This window comes from Triturus cristatus, chromosome 4_1, assembly GCF_964204655.1.
Source record: "Triturus cristatus chromosome 4_1, aTriCri1.1, whole genome shotgun sequence".
Classification (NCBI taxonomy): domain Eukaryota; kingdom Metazoa; phylum Chordata; class Amphibia; order Caudata; family Salamandridae; genus Triturus; species Triturus cristatus.
Genome location: NC_140585.1, coordinates 51,528,124 through 51,545,736, shown reverse-complemented (window position 1 = coordinate 51,545,736; position 17,613 = coordinate 51,528,124). Strand labels below are relative to the sequence as shown.

The 17,613-nt window shown below is 44.9% G+C and overlaps 1 protein-coding gene across 1 annotated transcript in view; it reads right to left on the bottom strand.

The window, feature by feature from the left end:
- Positions 1-14,369, bottom strand: part of NDUFV1 (NADH:ubiquinone oxidoreductase core subunit V1) — a 52,357-nt gene extending 37,988 nt beyond the window's left edge. The window contains exon 1 of the mRNA XM_085651503.1: positions 14,231-14,369. The gene's annotated coding sequence lies outside the window, so the exon portion shown is untranslated. The remainder of the gene's footprint in view (positions 1-14,230) is intronic.
- Positions 14,370-17,613: the final 3,244 nt, after the last annotated feature.

Sequence of the window (17,613 nt, the reverse complement as noted above, 5' to 3'; positions counted from 1 at the left end):
CAAGAACACTAGGAAACAATCAAGCCATTATAAAGATTTATTTTAAAAGGAAATGCCTATCATAGTGCACAATATATGAATTGTAACTACAATAAAAACAAACAGAATGGTAGCTGAAACATTTGTTAAAATTGTAATTAAGACAAACTTCGACATATCTGATGTATGATTTTCCAACAACCCTACTGTCTTTTCTTTTTTTCTGTTACCTTCACTAATTTTACCATGTAAGAGAATAGAAAGCCTAGGTTGCATAGATGTTCACAGCTGCATACCTGTCTGAATAGGCCTTATGTTTAATATAATAGTAAATCTTGCTATTTTTGTCGTGTGGGGCCAACTGCACCTATACGCTCAACAAGCGATGGCTCAATACATGTCTCGTTGTCAAATGGCATGAAGTTTTCTCTCTTCCCTTTAACACCCCGAGTCCAGCTTTTATACATTATTCAGTCGTCGTGGAATCTCACCACACACAATCGACAGAAAACCACTGATGCCATTTTACATATTTTACTCTCAAAAAAGATGTTCTTCAAATAATGATAACAAACAAGTTACGCAGTTATCAGCTTTCTTTGCTCATAACACAATTATTTAGAACAAAAAAACAGAACTATCAGCAAAGATAAATAATATAATCAAATCCATGCAGACTTGATTATCGCGATGCAAGAAAAGATAACAAACCAAATGTACCCTCTATATTATTAGCACGCCTAACTCAAAGAGGGAAATAACTAGAAGAGAAAAGTCACACTAATCATGACACAAGTCTGTTATTAGCTGTGAAATGCTAGAGAAGCGAGCACAAAGCCTATATCCCAGCAAAGGTATCAGCAACTGGTGAAGTTAATCATTATAAATATGCCAATCTAGATTTCTTCACAATCTTTTGTAATGAGCTATATAGCAACAGTGGGCGACAGCCAGGACAGCCGACAGCCAAGAAAACTAGAGATGGCAGTACAGGCTTACCAGGTTAAAGGTCAAAGTATACCAGGTAACTAGGTATGGTTCTTTCAATTAAAACCAGAGAGGAAGCTACCAGTAATAACATATCTTCAGGCAAAAAAATAGCAAGCGAGGATGGCATTGCCAATAAATCAGGGCTTCATTTGTAAAAATAAAAGAAGTGCTTGGGCTCTGGTCAGGAAGCCACTGCAGCTTGCACCACACACTGCCCCTGCCATGCTGCCAATGATAGTAACAACACAACTACTAACCATCACACCCTACAAGTGTGACAGTGCAGACTGTTCCAGGCCACCAAAGCTTTTGGGCTGCAGGCAATACTAGCTTTTTACTGTATAATTAATAATTAACTGTTGTTGTGGGCATCTCTAAATTAGTCAGACAGCGCCACACGGTAGAAGACTGTCACAAGCACCAGTGTTAACAATTGAGTGTCGTTGCCGAACACCGGAAACCACCGGCTCAAATAAAGCACTGCAACAAATGCAATCAAAAACGATGTACAAAGAAGATAAAATACCATTCCGAGGAAATAAAATCATATTTGAAAAATATATACATACTTATAGTTCACCCCCCCACCTATAAACACAATCTAACTGTATTCCCCAATAACTGTCAGTGAAGTCGAAGCTGCCCTTGGGTCCCTCCCAGTTGGGAAGACAGTAGGTGAAGACTGCTTATCTCTTAAAATTTATAACGTACCAAGAAAAATCTTCTTGCCACTATTGCATTCGCTAATAGTAAACATTTAGCGGAGAGGGAAATCCCAGTCCTAGAGTCCAGCGAATGTGGATTTTTTTTTATTTAAGATTGGTAAAACTTGCTGATACCAGATCATACTGACCAATATTCCTATTAAATAGTGATGCCAAAATATATTCTAAAATCTTTTCCTCTACTGCTGGGACTAAAAGGGATTCTTGTTCATCTATCTTGACAGTAAAGAGATTCTATTGCTACATATTTAGAACAGTTATACCCATTTAATGGTTTCAAAACGTAGTTCTAGTTTGTGAATAAGCAATCATCTGGACTGAAGAGTTAAATGAGTTAAGGGCCTGTATCTCAGGAAACAAGCATTTGCAATGCAATAGGTCTCGCATTATTCTGATGTTTGTCATCAGTCAAAAGGAAGAAAGGTTTCCCACATTTACTAGGGTTATCGGAGGCCTGCTCGGTTTGAGCCCCTCAAACAAAGCCACAAAATCAAGAAATAAGTGTGAATTTTTGAGGACAAAAGTAAACATGACAGGATGCAGCAGTGGATCCGAACAACTCCGACTTTCATCCCCAAGTGGAGTTTGCCATTTCAGCCATGATCTTGTGTTTGTGCGTGTTTGCTTGTATGACTTTGCTGTCAGTGGATGTCAGTCTATGTTTGTGTCTACCTTTGTTTGCATTTGTGTGTTCCTGAATGAATGGTCAGACTGATCATTCTTCGACTCTTCAGTTTCCCCTGTATGCTACAGGCTAGGACCCCTTTTCAGAGGGGTGCGTACTGCCGTCACCCAACCATGAAAGCCCCAAGACCCCATTCTAGTCACGTCTTCCAGAAGTGCCGCCTGGATCGAGCATTTTAAACTAAGGCTGGATATGATTTGCAGTGCCCGTATGCGTGGATAATTGTGTCCATGTTTCTGTTTACTTTTTTGTGCGTGTTCCCTGAAAATGTGTGTGTTTACATGTTTGTGTGTGCAGAAGCGCGAGTGTGACTGCGCTTATGGGCCTGTTGTCTGTGTTGTATGTTCGTGTTTCTGTCAGTACGAGACTTGGATATGCATTTGGGTGTACTTGCCGCTGCTTGTAAAATTGTAGGAGCTGCAATTGTACACATATTTACAGCGACTCAGCCGACGGCCCTGACCTCTGGTTCAGATACATTGAGCCTCGACAGGAGAGTTCACTTGACCCCCGGCTCACATGGCCGGTATGCCACACTCGATCCACTCTCTTGTGTTCAACAAGCCGCCTGTGAAATCCAATCGGAAAGCTTCCACGGCCAGGCACTGACACCACTCCGGGCCTGTTCATGAAATATTCACAGCCGCCTAAGCGTTGAGCCCGCGCAGATAACGAATGTGAAACTGGTTCTCTCGCACATGCGGCGCAGACAAGCGACTTTACACCTTGGACGGCTCTGGCCCCACAGGCGAGGGACGCAGGAGCGGGTAAGTCCCTGTCAGGGCTCTGCACAGAGCAACCAGACACCCCAAATCCGATACAGACAAGGCTTTTGAACACATTCCTCTAGCGGTAATACGATATCTTTCAAATTCAAGTCAGCGCTACAATATGAAAATGCTGAACTCTTCAGGCTCTTTGGAGAACAAAACAAGTAAAGCGATCGCGAAACTGAAAGCAATCGCTTTTGGAATCATAGAAAGCCGCGAGTGGTGCACGCGCGCCACAGCGAGCCATATTTCAGTTATCACGCCCGTGTCTGGGCACGATAATTGAAACCATATGGCAGCAATGCGCGTAATAGACACCAATAGGCCATGGGCGAAGCAATGCGCCCGCCTTTAACCTATTGCGTGCTATCTTAAAAACAAACACGCAGGCAAAGGCCAATAGCAGGACACAAAAGTAAAAACACAATTCCAGGCTCCGTTTCGGAACCCCGGACAAAAGGACTCTTGCTGCGCGAGCAGTGCTATGCACTGCATCGCTAGGCGTGAGACCTAAATATGTGTAAACTTCGGCTGCAACTTGGTGTTCAGAGTAAAGATAAATTCCTGAAATACAAACAAAATGAGCGGATTGATTGGACTACACCCACCACTTCAAAGTCGTGTACCACTTACTGCTGGAATTCCGGAAAACAATTGACAAAATACTCAACCCATTTACCAGGAAGATAATAAACAGAGATGCAAATTTTCAAGGAAAACCCACTGCTACATTTCACACATCAAAGCTGTAGGAAAATGCCTCTTTTTGCTCTTATATCGGATGGAAGCTGCTTATTTTTTTTTACTCTGAACTGGGACCTACTCTGAGCACTAAAACATGTTGAAATTTACTAGACTACTACTAATACGCATCTTTAGTTTGCCTACAAGTCACTAGTTGTTGAAATGTGGGTTATTAGTAGCGGTAAATGTGCATCTACCACTGGCAATAAAGATACTAACACAGTCTACGTCTCAGTATAGGTCTGAATAAATTCTTACCATACTCAACCCTGGGTAGCTTGGCTGCAAGCAGGCAGGCTTAACTTAGGAGACAGGTATGTAAAGCATTTCAAATACACCAATTCAGTAAATAATTATAAAAACACAATAAAAAAATCCAACACCTACTTGTAAACAAGCGCGCGCCTCAGGCAAGTACGGGGGGGGGGGGGGAGGGAGTACGAGAGCAGGCAGCTTTTCCCTTGCGGGAGCGAGCGGCGCCAGGAGAGATAATTGATAACACATGGCGAAAAAGCTCGCTCCCGCAAGGGAATCGCCACACGTGCACGCGTTGCCACTGGAAGCAATGCAACGCGTGCACGTTTTTGGCCGCAAAACTGTGCCGATGACTAAAGGTCTTTTGCTGCGTAGGCGAGACCTAATAAAAATAGGAAATATTGTTATCTTTAAAATGACACAAAAATAAAAACTCCAATGTATGGTCCAGAGATACAAATTTTCAAAGATTTAGCACTATATAGCAGATAGAATACTACAGCGCCCATTGGGACATCTGGTCGCGAAAGCGCCAAGACATAGTCAAAGGTTCAGGCCAACCAAGATGGAGCCCTGCGTAGTAGGCCTCAGTCAAAGTTTTTTCCTTCTGGCTTAGAAATTTTCCCTGAGCTTTTTCTGCTGAGATCCCCCAGTGCTCCCCACCAGTACGGGTTTGCCAGCTTGCCTTTCGACGAGGTCCCGGTAAAACTATGGAAGCTGGACCATCAGAGGTCTCCAGGAGGACAAAGCAGGGATCCAGGCTGGCTCGCGGTTGAAGGTGGGCAGCTTGACTCTCGCAGATGGAGCCGGTTTGGAATTAGAAACTTTTACGGAGCTTTTCCTCCCCGGGGACCCTCGATGCTCTTCACCAGTCTGGGTTCGGTGAGGGTTAGCCATCCTGACTTTCAATGAGCAACAGATCAAACTCTGGAAGTACGACCTATGGTGCTTTTCAGCTGGACGAACTTGGAGGACAGGCCGATTCATGGTTGAGGTTCGCCCGCTTGGCTGGCCAGGTTGAGTCAGTTCATTTATGGAGCTTTTTTTCAAAAGTTGCTCCAAACTTCTCGAACTTCATCCTGAACTTCCATTTGGGGTCCCAAAGTGTCCAAAACACAATTCAAGGGTCTGGAATCTCCAAGATGGTTCTTGAAAGTTTGGGACTTCAGTTCCCACAATCCACTGTAAACACTCCAGGCTGGATGTCCTTGGTGGTGATGGTCCAGGTGAGCTCTGTTAACCTGTAGCTTGAAGGGAGACCACTCTTTATTCCTCTTGAAGCAAGTTAGGTCCATATGGCTGTAGTCCTAGATTGTGCAGCAGGTGCAGTCAGTCAGAGTGCAGGGCCAGGTTGGTGCAAATCAAACTTTCAGCTTAGACCCTTCTTCTCTTGTTTCATGCAGCAGATCTGAGAGACTCTGCCACTTTCAGATACTTATTCAGTGTTCTTTAGGGTCAAGCAGGAGGGCATCCCTGTCCAATGAGGTGCAGGGCAACACCCCAAAATATGACCATTTCCTCCAAAGTGTGGCACAATGGTCTCTCAGAAAGCACTATTCTTCCCAAATGCAATATGGCTGAGGTCTCGGGAGAAAAGCAAAAGCTAGCAAAACCAACCTTCGGGATGGCTCATTTCCCTAGCTCCCCTCCCTCTGACATCCGCAAATTCCTTCCTTAAGTCTGCCATCTGGCTGGGTTCAGAGTGGAAGGGAGTAGATGGACCTGGCTGTCCCCTTCTACCTTTGAAGTTGACGCTTTACAACCCCCCGTTGCTCTGGCATTCCTATGGAGCAGGGTTCTCTTACAAGAAATAGACTCTCTCCCTGGGTGCAACTTATCACTTCATCAAAGCAGCCTGGCTAATCCACTTAACTCTGACCAATCGGGGCAGACCACAGGAAGGCTGAATTTTGGCTCACAGACAAGAAAGTCTTATAACTTATTTTCTGTACATTTTAGGATAAATTTAACAACAGCATATAATTGGATTTATAAATACCATTCTCCCAAGTCATTGGATGATATTTTTTGTTAGTCCCTTACGGTAGTTATGAATTCATAAACTATTGTTATGTTAACCCATGTAGATGGGGCTCTACACAGGGAAAAATTATGTCTAATTTCTCCAACACCAAGGCCTATAAAACTGCATTTATAAGGACCTTGCTTGTAGCTACAAGACACCTGCCTCACCCCACCTCTGCTTAACCTAGTGTAGAATTTAGGGGTCCCCGACTATACAAAAATAACGTAGATCCTCACTCCACAGTGCTCCTAGCACAAAAGTCAATTTTAGAAAGCACTCTACGACAATGGGGGAAGTGAAATGTGCAATTTCCCTATACCCAGGCTCCATAAAACCTATTTTCTAAGGGTCCTCCCTAGAAGCACCTGCCCTCCCCCAACCTCTGGGACACCTAGTTGAGACCCTGGGTGTACCCAATATACCACAATATTGTAATTTGTTAATTTTTAAGTGCCCCTAACACCAAAGTCGAGTTTGGGCACCATTTACAAGCAGTTCTGCGACACAGTGCCATGCCCCATTATATACTAGGCACTTAAAGGTAGTTTTAATCCCCCTGCCCTATTATGTACTAGGGCCTTATAGGGAAGGTCATACCAATCATAGGAGTACCCTAACCCATAGTGTACCCTAGTGTGTGTAGGTGTTTTCACAGTATCCTAAGTGTTTTCAGCATAGCACTGGCCCTGGTTAGGCAGAACCCAAGGACAGTCAGTCAGTTACCACCAGTACCAGTCAACAAACAAATGGGGGTGCCCAGGGCACTGGATGACTTTAGATGACTTTGCAACACTAGTACATAGTACCAAGTGTACCCAGGGTCTGTAAGTGAAATGCCACCTGTGGAATATGACACCCACAACAATGGCAGTGCAAACATGGCTACATGCCTACCATTGTAGTCTAACAGGGCAGATGATTTAAAACTGCAATTTGGACCAGTCAAAATAAGACCTTCTGACAGGCCTACAACTTCCTTTTAGATATTAAATAAGTCACCCCTACCGAGGCCTTACTGACCATAAGGCAGGGTACACAGTTAATGTTTGCAGTGATAATGACTCAAAAGCTATTTTTAATGTAGCCAGTTTAGCAGAGTCATAGGAAAACATTGGGATTCATTATTAAATGTAATAAATGTTATCTCCTTCTCCAGCTAGGACACAACTACAATTTTCATTCTTGGATGGTAAAATATTTAGGACAACCCCCAATTCACTGGTAAAGTAGGATTTCTAATAAATAGCTTGGAAACAGTAGGTTTTAAAAATTATCTTTTCCCTGCCTACAGCCTATGGAGTCCCATTTACTTGAGCTGCAACTGTCACACAAACTGAACAGCCACCTTGATGAGGTGAGAATTTGCATCCGTAGCTGAGACAAAAGCCTTGGATGTGGGAGGTGTTCTGTTCCTCTAAAGGGATAACCATCTGGGCTTTGTGCAGTAACTACACTACCTTCAAAGAGGTATACCCTGTCACAATCAAATATTAGCAGACATCAGAGCAGGGCCCTTCTTTGTTTCCCCAGTCAGGCAGGGCCAATCCCAGGGGAGAGGAGGTGCCCCCTGAACTGGTTTAAAGTGACCACAGCGGAGGGGTTGTTCATTTCCATGGCCACACCTCGATGGTGGGTATACAGGATCTGTATAAGGAGAGAAGGGCTTCACCAGCTTTGCACTGTGGAACTGTTTGCAGTAGGGCACACAAGAACTGCAGCTAAAGGGGGTAGGGCTACCCCTGAGACCTTTTTAGGTCTCGCCTGGCGTAAGACTGCACAGTCTCGCTGGCGAGATTTAATGTTTTGGTTAGATTTCTCTAGTGGGCTTTAAGCCCCGCCCCTCCTTTCCATTGGCTGGCGTCACCGTTTATGCTAAACGGTGGCCAGCCATTGGAAAGGAGCGTCTCGTGACGTACACTTTTCGCTTATAGAGCCGTCCCAGTTGGACTGGCTGCCCCGACTTCCTGCTGGCGTAAAAGGTTTTCTTATCTTTATGGGGCCAAACACATGGCCCCATAAAGATAAGAAACCAGTCATGCGAGTCAGTCCAACTGGGACGGATCGCGAGCCAGTCCAACTGGGACGGCTCTAAAAGAGAAAAAGACTATCCCTTCATTTATCTCCTGCACACACATAGCCAATTCACTCTCTTCCTACATACACCATACCCCTCCAAGATCCATACCTTGCTCTTGGCGCAGGTCACGCTCCGCAGGGCTCCGTAGAAGATGGGCAGCAGCGCCATGATCATCAGGCTCCCGTAGGCTAGCACCGCCCCTCGGGGGCGGCCGGCAGCCGGGCAGATGCGTTGGAAGCTGTGGGGTCCAAGTCGTTGATCAGCGACGGGGGAGGCTCTACCTCTGCCATGGCTGGAGGTTCGGGGAGCTGCAGGTTTCAGAGAGGGAGGTGGGACGGGAAGGTGCAGCACCGAGGCTGCGTGGAGCTCTGTAGGAGGGCTCCGGACAGGGAAGAGACTGCTCTTTCAAGCTCCGCTGCTTTTTGGTACCGGTAAGGCCACGTTCTTTTTTTTAAATATTTTATATAGCGCAAACTCGACCCGAAGGTATTGGAGCGCTTTACATAGCACCGTATTTACATTACACATTCAGGCACGGGGAGATTAAGTGATTTGCCCAGAATCACATGAAGTGGACGCGACCTCGAGGCTCGAACCCTGGTTTCCTGTACCAGAGTCGGCAGCGCAGAGTGACGTCCCTCCCGAATGAAGCACTGAGCAAGCTCCACTTTGTCCTTAGCAAATCCGGTAAACGTGCTTAACCTCAATGATAGACTGTACAGGTAAACCTTCATTTATTTCAGAGACCACAAGAAGTTTCGAAATTGAGACTGCATTTGTGAAACAGGGCAGGCAGCAGAGAACACTGGGCGCCAACAACCACTCGGCTTCTTTGTTGTTCTTGGGAGCACACGCCAAAAAAGGGGCCGGAAAGATGCCACCCGCAACCGATATCTAAATGAACATCTGAGCGACATCTGCACAGCGCTCAGTTTCATTTGACAAAACGGGCTGGGGTGAGAGGTCACTTCTAAATCTCATTCAAGCAGGAGCGGAAATATTTTAAGTCACAGCAAAAGGCAAAATCGTCTGTCTGCCATCTATTTCTAGCATTAAATAGATTGCCAAACTTACTCCATAGTCAGCAATGTCGGTAGGGGCGGGATTCCCAGTAGAGCGCGCGCACTGGTACAGAGCAGCTGGAACAAGGACGGGCTTGCAGAACGGAAGAGGGGTCGTCGAGTAATGGTTTAATCTCCGCACTGTGCCACTCCACCCGTGGTCATGAGTGATGGCCGGTGCTACCAAAGTGTACTCAACACTGTCAGCAAATCATGCGACCAAAAAGAAACAGACAAGATTCCAGATCACACGTAGGAGATGGACGCCGTTATACCGTGTGTACCTTAGCCCTCAGGTCGGCTTGGAGGCACTGCTTAATTTGTATTAAAACAAGCATTGAAAATGCAATAGGCCTCGCCTTTTATTAAGTTAAAGCTATTTGCTTTGCTATATAATACTATTAGCAAAGGAAATAGCTTTATCTTAATAAAAGGTGAGGCCTATTGCATTTTCAATGCTTGTTCACTATTGGTTAGGGAGGGCCAGTAGCCATCCCCACCCTCAGACAAGTGCCAGGCATAAGCGTGGCACCTTCTTCACAACACTACTCAACCTGTGGAAGATAGATGAAGGACTGCACCTGCTGTTGATACTTGTGAGAAGACTTGAAGCGCTGGACCTGATCCCAGTACAAAGAAGTGGACTCCAAGGGTCATTTTCAGAGATGATCTGAAGGCCGTCTGGTCCGGGTGCCTGCAGCTCCTTAACTAATCGTCTTGTACTAACAACTTAATGGGCGACGACGTGAGCATCACTTTCAACTTCTGAGCTCTTCCCGCTGTCAGCGCTTACGAAGTTTGATGTTTAATTGTTAATGGCCAGTTGCTTTTCTCAGCGTCGGCTTTGCTGGGTTTGTTACGATGCAGCAGCGCAAAGACAGCATGTGAAAATTACTGTGTGCAATTTGCAAGCACAGCGTTATTCCTTCTGCACCGATTAATCTTGCTCAGCACCCTTGCAGATGCCCTCCTTGGAAGAGAGAGTTTTTTTTTTTTTTTTTACTTTGTGTGGTGTGTGTACATGTCGAGGAAATGTGTGTACTGTGCCATTGTTGTGGCCGTGATTGATTTTATGTGGTTTCTTGCCTGAAATGGATGGGGTAGAACGCACATCACCGTGTTTATGGTACTCTTTAGCATGCAATAACCCTGACAGGCGTCAGGACCAATGTATTCTCAGTGAATTCCTTCTCCTCTTTCACCATCACTCTTCTTGGCTTGCAAGCCTGAGAGGAAACGTTCCACGCTTCCCTCTGATATCTCCACTGCTCATCTATCACTGTTCTTCAGAGCCAAGATGATGTATCTGCTTTTGCTTATCCTCCTGCCTTTCACAAATTCCTAAAGGAGTCACTTAAAGGTTTTTTGAAGACGGTAGTGATGACCATGTGGTTTGTGGTCAAGTACTCCAGTCAAGGTACAAGATCTAGAGCTGGTTAGCTTTATAGTCCAGTTTGCAGTCAAATAAGAGAAATGTGGCTGTCAGAATTAGTCGGGATCGGTACCTCTGTGGAGTGACAGCTTACAAAATAACTCGATCTCATTTAAATATCTGCTCTCCTCCCTCTGTAGATGAGGGATACCAGTCAAAAAGGCAGTATATTTTACGTTAATGTGAACTCAAAGGCCCTCCGACGTCTCTAATCACACCCCACTCCTTTGAGAAGCCTGTGCCTTCAGAATGCAAAGGACAAGACACATAGGCTAAAAATAAAATCAAACATTTATTTCTCATGCCTTCACAATCGGCACTGTGATGTTTATATATTGGTGCAGTTTTCTGTAGCATAGCTCAAGAACGTTGCATATACCACAAATATATTACAGAAACTACAGTTGACAAACATTTTTATAATGCAGTTTCAAGGAGAGCAATTACAAGCATTGGCAGACTACATCATGTGAAATCCCAAACAAGCATTTGCAATGCAATAGGTTTCGCATTTGCGAGAGTTTAAGCTATTGGCATTGTAAATGACAATGCCTTTTATTTATGTTTTAAAAACCAACACGTAAATAAAAGGCATTGCCATTTACAATGCCAATAGCTCAAACTCTCACAATTGCGAGACCTATTGCATTGCAAATGCTTGTTCCTATTGAACCCAGCTGAACCCGTCCAACTGGACCATGTTGGTAGTTTCTGTTGGAGTAAGTCTTGACTCTCAAGTGCTGTTCCATAGGTTCTGGGATGCTTGGGAGAGTCAATGGGTACTACTACGGTCATCCTGAAAAACCTGGGACTTAGAAATACTGTTGGCTCCAAAGACCTCCGGAGGGCTGGGACAAACCTGCCAATCGGACGAAAGTGCATTGCCATTGTGCTCCGCCCTAGCTTTTCTTCTGCGTAAAACTCATTTTTAGAGGAGTGTTGCAAAGAAGGCATCCAGTCTCTCGTAAAGCCATGTTTGGTTACAGCTTGCAGGCTTGCCCCATTGGAGGAATTGGAGCTCCAAAAAAGTGACTACGTCCAAATGTAGAAATCTCCAGTGGACGAAAGAGCAAAAAGTATCCAGCCAGCGAGGGACATTTGTTGGGTGCAAATTTTCTCATTCTCCCATTCTGAGCTATCCCGCCAGAAGTCTGCGACTTTATCGGGACCTCGCCCGACTGCTATCCAGCCTTGTGGGACCCTCCTTGGCCACAGCCTGCTGCCTTTTCTCGCTAAGCGTTTCCGACTTCCACTTCAGAGAGTAATTCTTAAGGTAAAACTTCTGACTGAGGTGAACCTGTTTTTTGTGTCCGAACTACGCTCCATCACAGTTGGCCTTAAATGGCGCCTATAAGTCAATCGTAATCAGATGAATGTGGTTTGAGATGAACACTTTTTGGCACTATTTTGTAACTTTATACATCCTTGTATCTGGTTCCCCTTTTTGGTTTTTTGTTGTGTCATTATGTTCATTAAATTATTTTCTATTTTAATAAATTGCTGTGGGATTTTTATTTAATGTGGGGTTTGACATTCTTGGTACATCTAAATGCTTTGCATGTCTTCTTAATTTAAGTCCATCTGCTCTGTGCCTCGGATACTCAGGTTTAAATCAATGAAACCTTTACTGGACCTAAAAAGGACAGTGACATATTACTTGTGGTGGGCTACCTTCCACCCTAACAATCCATTTTATTAAAATAAGAATATAAAAGGGGGAAAACAAAATAAAAAGCAGACTAACAAACCAAATCCTAATATGAGACACATCCTTACCAACACAATTGTCAAACATGAGCATACAACCCACAAAACATCAAAAAAAAAATCAAGATACCAGTATACAACCAAATTGTGTAAATGTAAGATTAATCCAGCCGAAAACCTATCAAGGTACTGTTTCAGACAACATACACAAAACAAACTGGCTGTATTGATAAACCATGGTAGGCACTCAGACAGGAGGTTAACATACGCTGCTAGACCATCAGCCACAGAAAGAAAGGTTAGCATAGGATTAAATCAGTCATGTCAGTCTTACATCTGATGCAAGAGTGGGGACCAGAGTCAGCCACGTCCCATTCTATCTCATATCTAACTGTCTTAGGCCCAGCTCTCCTGTATTATTATTGTGTTATAGAAAGTCTTCATAATAGAATTTCTTTGGTCCTGCTTTGCAAGACATTGTTCTTAAATACAGCACAGTATAACACACAATATTGTAATGTTTTCGGGGCTTTACTCCTCTTACCACATTTGCATTTTAATGTCATACTTTTAAAATGCTGGTAGAATAAATGCAACAAAGCGAACCAAATGTTTTAAAATGCATTTCCCTTTCACACACCGTTCAGACAATCAGAATGAATGTTCACAATAGAAAATAATAGTTCTCTCTTAACTTCATCATAATGACAACCGTACAGAGCGTCGACATTCAAGGATCGAGCAAAACAGAAGGAACTGCAATCAGGACCCATTGTTAGCTTAACACTGCAGGCAAAGCGTCAAACATCCTGTATAAGGCACTGCTTCAAGTATCTCATTTTCAATATTTACATCATTTACTCCTATGCTCTCCCACTTTCCTAGGATTGCAAGGTTATTGCTCCACTGGTGCACCGCACAAATCGTTTTAGATAATATTCATCCACAATATATGTATCCAGCCATTTACAATATCCCGTCCCTCAGCTGACCAGCTAGCCACGCTGTAGCCGAGCAGCAGACAAGACTGTTCGAAGGGCTCCAGGGCCTATCAAAAGTACTATAGCACTGTATGCCCTTGCACATCCTAATGCTGCTAATCCTGTTTGGGCTTCAAACGTAGTGTTTTTTTATATTTTTCTACAATTGATTTTATAATCTTGATCTTTGTTTCATGTTGCACATACACAGGTTGCCAGTTTCGATAGAACAGGTACCCTTGTTTTTACCAACAATAAACACTAACCACGGGTTCCCCAAGCGACGCGCTGCCCAGTTATCATCACATATGGATTAGTAAGCGCTGTATAAACTCAATCACAATGACATCCCTTCCAACCCCCTCATCGACCACTGCTCTTCGTGGCAGTTATTTCAGAGTACAGACTGGCCCCTCTCCCTACCACTAGCCAGCTTTCCACTGTTGTTTAAAGCCAGATCTTGTACAGAGCACCGGTTACACAACTACTGGGCACTGGTTACACAGCTACTGGGTCTCCTGGGGCCTCTTGAGTTGGACAACACTAGGTCTTTGCTCGCTGGTCCATTCTGTGCTAGACAGAGGCACACAATATTAGTTGCCCAAATCACGATTCTAACCCGCCTCACCACTGACCAAAGCACGAGAGCAGTGACATAACGGGCTACTACACTGGTGACACCAGGGCAAGACTAAGAGATGCAACGAATCCCTCCCTGCCCTAACCGCGCCGTGATATGTGAGGCAACTAGTGACGTCATGCAGCAACACGAAGCCAACTGCCCCCGTCCCGCACTCACCGCGGCCCCTCCGGTGTCACCTTCACCACTCGGCTCCTGCCACTACAGACCGGAGGCGCGGCGCGTCCTGAAGACGTCAGCGCGCCAGGGGTGAACGGCCGCCGTCTTGTAAGGGGCACGCTTCTGTTTTCCACAATAGTGATGGGCGAGGACGCGCAATTGCTGATTCCCTTTAAGAGCCCAAACTTACACGGGGTCCAGTTGCCACAGAAAAGTGTGACTCGGCTCATGGGGGCCGATCGAATAGCTGGTCTAGTGGCCTAGCGCGCTACACTGTCGAACCGCTATGTTCATGCATACAGAATGAGCCCGTTCCGAAATGGCGACTCGTGCATCTACAAAGTTACACTCGAAGTCCTTCTTCTATGTTCTTAAACGTACCTTCATCAAACAGTCATCAAAGTCAGCATTAAAGTGCTGCGGAGTTTTACCATTCACTTTTCTATTCAGCTGTTCAATCTCGTCGATATTCCCATTCAACTCTCATCCGCATAACTTTCTTCAGCACCCTCACACAGACCATCCCTCTTGCCAATCAAAATCATCAATCCAATAAACCAAAACCAAAAACTCTTGTCCTCACTATCATCAACACGGTCTTCTAAAAATGTAGGAAATCTGCTCATGTAACCACACCTTACCACCATTCAATCTTGCAGAGTTTGTGAAGATTTCTTCCACCCTACATGGTTTGAAGAATTTGCTTTGCCCTTCACCAACTCTAAAGGGCAACTTTACTCTTACCAAATACCCTTTTTGACCTAGCACTCTCCAGAGCCCTTCCTTTTATCCTGATACACCTTGTATTTACTTTGAGCCTTCACAATATTATTTTTTACCTTTTCTGGAGACCATTGTAGTAATCTAGACTTCACCAGCCAACCTTGGTTAGCCTTCATAAAAGGCACTTTACCTCTCATCAGTGCTTTAAGTGGGAAAAAAAAACTGGGGGTGCTCTAAACGGGGCGTGGTTAATGTCTTGAAGGGGCGTGGCCTATCCGAGTAGGGGCGTGGTCTAAATCAAAATAACTAGCACTGTGTGCTTAAGAAAATCATGAAGTCGCATCCAGCAAAGGATAATAAAATAGGCAAAAAGGTATATTTATTAAGTATAACCCATAAAAATACCAAACACTTTAAAAAACATGTAAAGAATATTTATATTACTTAGAAATCTATTGCAGGATTCCCCAAAACCCTCGAAGATATTCAGTGTGTTTGTTTTGCTGGGGTTTCTCACAACAATTTTCTTCAGCAGACCTTCTACCTTTTGCAAGCCAACTCTTTACATACAGCTTTGGGTCAAATGTTTCAAATGGAGGACCATTGAGTTTTATCCATAGGCATGAAGATTTTTCCATTTTCTTTCACACACGGCCAGATGACATAAATTGAGGATTTCTTAACTGTGACCTTTATCTGTCACATCGCTGTAGTCCATAATTATATACTTTAACTCCTGTCAATATTTTAGTAGGAGGACACACACAATTTTCTTTTGTTAAATTCAATTCATGCTAGATGTGACATTCATTTTTGTAAAATTACAGTTTATGAATCTTATCCTTTTTCAGCTCAGTCCAAATGGACTTCAGTACCACCGCCATCGAATCGGGGAATGGGACCGCTGGCCTTCAAGGTGGAGGCCCCACGATAGGCATTACAATGCGACTGCCACTACGGTGTTCGCAGTGCCTATCTTTTACATTGCAGCAGGTGCTGCTGGCTGCATCATCCGCAGCAAAGTAAAAAAAAAAGGAACATGTTAAATATATCGGTGCCTGCCACATGGTTCAGTAATATGTTGTGGGGCATTATAGATGCCCCTGTGGAAATTTAGCTTGCAAACTGAACATTATCTGCGCCATCTTGCCTCTCCCCAGCGCCACGCACAGCGAATGCACGGCCGCCCTTTTAGGCACCCCACTCTCTCCCCGCTCACTCTCGACCGCCAGCGCTTTCCCCTGGCGCTGCGAGCATCCCCCGCGCGCCGGCCACCCCCGCTCTCTCATACAGGCCATAAACCCTCTCCTTCTGCGCGACCCTGCTACGGAACCACATCCGACCGACATCCCATACATGGTCATGCCTCTCCTTTGATAACCCCCTTCCTCTGCGCCCCATTGTCCGAACTGGTCCCAGGCCATCACCTAGCCCTGCGGATGCAGTTTATTGCCCCTACTGTAAGGGAAACACCCCGCATCAAAGGGATTACAGTAGATCAAAAGCCCCTACTCCCTGAGACCGGACCGGTCGCACACACCCCCAGGAATTGGCGGAATACCCTGCTGCGCAATAGCCATCTCCTACTGTGGGTGGGGTGGGAACTTCTACTGTATCTATGTGTGGGAACGGATCTGAACCGGGGCTTCAGGGGATATTCCCCCGCACATCAAGGGAATCTCAAGAATGTACTATGTGTAATAAAGCAATAAACCAGTGTATAAGAGACGAGGTCTCAGAGATGCAGTTAGAGCACCTCGTGACGATACCTTGCTGTCTGATCTGATGTGTTCTGCTCCGACGGAATAAAACTTTGTTTCCTGCCTTCCAGTCTCCGGCGCCTGCCTCTTTTATTGGTAAATTATCGAGTGGTATGAGAGGCGATTACCGCCGGGCAATTACTTGAAAGGATACCGACTGAAACTGCCGCTACCATTTAACAATTGGCGTCCCAAACGTGGGGCCCATCAGCGACACGTGGATCCAGTGGGAGAGGTCCCGACGACAGAGTGAACGACTGCAACGATCGGGAGAGCTCCTGCCCAATAGACCCTCGTCTGGCAGCCGATCATCCGAACTTCACTGGTTCCGAGCAGACCTCTCTCGAGTGATCTACGGTCCTGACTGGGAACCATCAGGAGTGCCGCGGCAAATACGGAGAGTAGAGGACGATCGGGCGCTGGAGGCGGAAGACGAGAAACTGTCCACGCGGTCCGGGTAAGGTCGTGATACACGACAAATTGAGAAATAATTGATTGATTGTTTGAAGCTTTGGAAATTCTAGTATTGCTCATTGATTGCTCTTTTTTGAGATATTCGCTGTCTACAAACGGGAAGGAGTAGAAATACTCTCTCTCTCTCTCCCTTTGCAGATAGTGAAGGGTAGGTAACGCAGACTTTTGTCCCCGTTGAAACCCGTCGTGCCTATCTTTATCTCCCCATTGATTGATTGTCCGAACATTGATTGTTTTGAAGAATAGTGCTTTTTGAGATATTCTCTGTTTGCAAATAACGTAGAATAGGAATATTCTGTCTAGTCTTTACAAATAGTGAAGGGTAGGTAACGCAGACTTTTGTCCCCGTTGAAACCCGTCGTGCCTATCTTTATCTCCCCATTGATTGATTGATTGATTGTCCGAACACTAGTTGTTCGATATTGG